This window comes from Microtus pennsylvanicus, chromosome 10 (genome assembly GCF_037038515.1).
Source record: "Microtus pennsylvanicus isolate mMicPen1 chromosome 10, mMicPen1.hap1, whole genome shotgun sequence".
NCBI classification, from domain to species: domain Eukaryota; kingdom Metazoa; phylum Chordata; class Mammalia; order Rodentia; family Cricetidae; genus Microtus; species Microtus pennsylvanicus.
This window is the reverse complement of record NC_134588.1, coordinates 68,111,870-68,116,522: the sequence shown is the minus strand read 5'-3', so window position 1 is coordinate 68,116,522 and position 4,653 is coordinate 68,111,870. Positions and strand designations below refer to the sequence as shown.

Genomic DNA, 4,653 nt, shown 5'->3' with positions numbered 1-4,653 from the left:
CTGGGAGAAAGGAAAGACACAACCCTTTTAAGTAGGCCAGAATAAGACCAGGGCACAGGGGATTTGGGCTGAGTTCTGGCTAAGAAACAGGAAAAAGGTTTGAAATAACATGTGGCTAGATGGAGGTCATTGGAAACGTCTTCACAGAGGAGAGGAGACGGTGGCTGCCCCCATGCAACTAGACTGGAAAGTCACTCTGGAAAAACTCAAGAAACAGACCTGGCTTTGTGCCTGACCAGGGGGTAGCAAAGTGGTACCTGAGGTTTAGTGAGGGGCATTGCTGTGCCCAACTTCTGTGAGTGCACCTGGCCTGTGCCTTAGAATGATCTAGGAATTGGGAACCTAAGCTTCTGGGAACTGGTGTGTCCCTCCTGGTTGAGATTGGGTATACCACCCTCAGGACCCGATTTCTGTTTCAGAGTCCAGCAAACGGAAACAGAAATAAGGATGTCCATCCTCTAACTAGGGCAATGGTACACATGGGTGTCACAATGGAGAGATTTGTCTAGAGAAGCAGCGCTCAGTGCTCTGTGGCTGCATCTCATAAACGTATGCTTTTGTTCTTTCAGTCTGTGTGGCAAGGAATCAAGGCGTTCGTGAGTCTTTGTCCTGGAGGCAGTAAAATGTGACTCCTGTTCAACACAAAGATTCTCTTTAAGATTCTCCGTGAGAGAGCCAGGACCCAAATAATAGGCCAGTCTGAAACACCCGAATCCTAAGAAAGCAAGAATTAATTACAGCGAGCATTTTCTTCCTTCACGCCGAGACCCACAGCCATCTGATTGCAAACTCTGGCAGCTGTTGTGGAGTAATCCCTTCCTACACCTCGAACATTTGTCGCTGTGATTGGTTTAATAAACAAGCTGATTGGCCAATAGCTGAACAGAATAAGGTTAGGTGGGAGAACCAAACTGAGAATGATGGAAAGAGGAAGGGCAGTATTAGAGAACGGACAGGAAAGGCAGAAAAGCTGGATGAGAACGCAATACTTGAAAAAAGGTACCAAGCCACGTGGCAAAGTATAGATAGAAATAGGGTTAATTTAAGCGTAAGAGTTAGCTAGTGGTAAGCCTCATCTCTTGGTTGAGGATTTAGAAGTAATATAAGCCTCTGTGTGATAAATTGGGAAATGGCTGGCAGGAAAGAAAGATCTGTTTACAGCAGCGGGCCAAGGTGTTCCTTCAGGTGAGGTTGCAGTGTGCCTTTTCCAGCCCCTGCTAAAAGCCCCGCCAGCCCCTAAGCACGTTAGTCTTACCAGCCAATACTCACTCTGGATTCCGGAAGGGCATCTGAGACACTAAACTGTGATCACGGGACCGGGAAGTTGGTTTTCCATAGAGCATGCCAGGCACAGAGTATGGGGTGTCGTTGGGACACAATGTCCTCCGAGAATGATAGGGAGCAAGCTCTGCCTGATGGCACCCATGCCGATGAGCATCCTGGGTTGACAGTGATACTGCCCCATCAGGTGCTTGGTTGAAGGTCATCCCAAAAGTTCATGTTGGGGTACATGGTACATTGGTGAAATAAAGCCAGGCAAGTATCCTCTATGGGTGGTTCTTTTTTAAATATTTATTTATTTATTTGTTTATTATGTATACAATATTTTGTCTGTGTGTATGCCTGCAGGCCAGAAGAGGGCACCAGACCTCATTATAGATGGTTGTGAGCCACCATGTGGTTGCTGGGAATTGAACTCAGGATCTTTGGAAGAGCAGGCAATGCTCTTACCCTCTGAGCCATCTCTCCAGCCCCGTGGGTGGTTCTTTTATCATCCTTTACTCAATTAAATTACTGAAGTGTGTGTGTGTGCATGCACACACATGTGGGCCCACACACCACAGTGTGTGATTCAATGTCAACGGGCAACTTTGTGGGGTCAGTTTTTTCCTTCCACCTCACATTGGTTCCAAGGATTGCTGGACTTAGCATGTCCAGCTCTTATGACACATTGAACAGTGTCTGAAAAATAAGGAAAGCCACTGGTGGGCCAATAAGCAAACACGTGGCTTGAGTTTAACATTCGCATTAACAAATTAGTGAGTGGCTAAGTGCTCTCCCTGTTTGGAACTTTGATGGAGACCAGGCCTAGACCGGGAGTGCTCTGTATACCTCAGAGCTGGGTGAGCATTTGGGCTCTCCAGAAAGGTGGGGACTAGTGCCCAGCATGCTCTCACTGTCAGGGGAAGTGACAAAAGAGGGCTGCTTTATTGTAGTCTGTGTACAGGCTTAAACACAAAATGATGATAGCCTGTGTGTCTTTTTCTCCTAAGGAGGAGTAGAGCAGATGGGGCGCAGGCCATCTTCTCAATTACTTTATTGCTTGGGTTGTTAGCAATGTTTGCTCCCTCTCAGGACAGAAACACTGGACTTTAATGACATCAGGCAGGTGTGCATTGGCGGGGCATAGGGTGTTAGAGTTTATTTATCTGTGTGTGAAAGAAAATCGTGTGTGAACACATGACAGTGTGTGAGAGAATGTCTGTGAGTGAGAGAGAGAGAGAGAGAGAGAGAGAGAGAGAGAGAGAGAGAGAGGCTTTTAGTTCATGATCCTGTAACTGAGACGCTCAGAGACTAGTATGAGCTCTAAGTATAGCTGGATGTAGGCCCTCAAGTGGTCACGTGGGGTGTCTCTCTATCCTTACCTCAATTGTCCTCTCTGATGGTGCCATCATAGCTGTACTATTTCCAGCCACATCCAAACTCACTCCATCTATAGAATCAGTAGTCCCAGCAGAACAAAGAACTATTGTCCTTCATCTATGGAGTATGAGCCTAGCTTTTGACATGCGCACATCTTTTCACCAGTAACTAGCTAGGAGTGACATATAGTGACTTTCTATAGATCTCAGATCAAAGAGGTCTCTATATATCTGAAAGTCCATACAGGTTTAAAATAACAATGTATCACTTACTTCATTAAATATCTGTTCACAGGAAGAGAGATATCATGAATTATTGACCTCATGCTCAAGACAAGCCTTTTAAGAAGGTAATATTCATCTTTTGTACAAAATTAGAATATTCCTCTGGTACATCTTAGTTTTCTTATTGTCAGTGTTTTGGAATTGTAAAGTCTCCTTAGAACCAATTTTGTTCTCAACACTACCATTGCTTGTGTTTCTTCTTCTTCTTCTTCTTCTTCTTCTTCTTCTTCTTCTTCTTCTTCTTCTTCTTCTTCTTCTTCTTCTTCTTCTTCTCTCTCTCTCTCTCTCTCTCTCTCTCTCTCTCTCTCTCTCTCTCTCTGGTACAAATTCTAACTATATAGCCATTAAATGTGTGAGCCACCATTCACACCTTGTATTCCTTCTTATATGAATCAGAACTAATAATGAACACTGAGTTCTGGGTTGCAAAAAGAGGATTCCTTTTTCCACCTGCCTTTCAGGCCTTCAAGTGATGTCTTTTGAAACTGATGGTAGGGGCAGTCTAACCCAAATAATAGGGACTGAAGAAGGAAGAAGGTTTCATAAGATCAATGTGGGTGCTGTCCTCAGGTGGAGGCATAAATTCTGACTATGAGTTTAAGTCAGAAGGCCTGCCAGGAGTGTAGACATTTAACCTGACATGTGCTTTCTGTTTTACGTCAGTGGACCACATGCTGTAGAGAAGAGCTTGGGCTCCTGAGGATGGGTTTCTCTGGAAGGTGGTGTGCAACTCATCACAGCCTGCAGAATTCCCATACTATAGAGCTCTGGCCACTGCTCACCTCTCAGCATCTACACATCCACCACAGGTCATTTTCTGGACTTGTAGAATGCTGACCCTCGTTCGGTATCTGGCTGAAGGAAGTTCTGGCCACCCAAGAGCAGCCCACAACAGTGTCCTGTGACTGCACCCAGGAACAAGCTCCTTCTCCTCACCCCAGGCCACAGTCATCCCTAGAACATTTCTATTGTTTCCCATAGGTGCCCTGGGTGCTTAGGTGCCAATAGCCCTCAGAGATTACCTTCTTGTATGCCTTCCCTTCCTGCTTCACCTGTCTTCTGTCTCCCTGCTGTGTCTCTGGATCAATTCCCACATAAACCGCCTGCTTCTGGATCCTTCCTTCTGGGGCAACAGTTGGGAGATTGAATTGCCTTCCCACGTGATCTCTTCGCTCAGTCAGTGATGACTAGCAAGGGCTAGGTCAGTCCCCACTACAGGGGATTGTAGAAGACAGAAGAGAAACTGAGGTCCCCAAATGTGGCTGAGTTCATGGACACATGACAACGGGATGATTGTGAACCAGAGAAGACACGAAACGTGAGGACAGCCTGTCAAGTGGTCATCCTCAGGTACTTGGTTCTTCAGTGTTTGCTTGCTCACACAGACAGAAACAGTTTTGATAGAAGGATGCCAAGAAATCACATCTGACCTTTTTCACCAAAGGAGCCACCTGAGCATACCTGCCTTGCTCTCTGAAAGCGCCTCTGTGGTGAGGTGGACGTGCTTCCTGGAGTTGAAGATGGGGAAGCTCTTAGCATAGTATCATAACTCCTAGGCCAGAAACCTCTCCATATTAACCTCTCCAGAGAGTCTAGTCCTTCTAGTCTCTGCCCACCTCTCAAAGTTTACATTAAATCCCATCTCCTCTGAGCTCCATTCTGTCTTCACTTCCCTAGACTATCCCCCCCACCAAGCCCTCTGCCAGTCCTGGGACCATCCCTGGTC

At 46.1% G+C, this 4,653-nt stretch overlaps 1 pseudogene; it reads right to left on the bottom strand.

Annotated features, from left to right (window-relative positions):
• Positions 1 to 3,299: 3,299 nt before the first annotated feature.
• LOC142859240 (small nucleolar RNA SNORA40) lies at positions 3,300 to 3,401 on the bottom strand (annotated as a pseudogene).
• Positions 3,402 to 4,653: the final 1,252 nt, after the last annotated feature.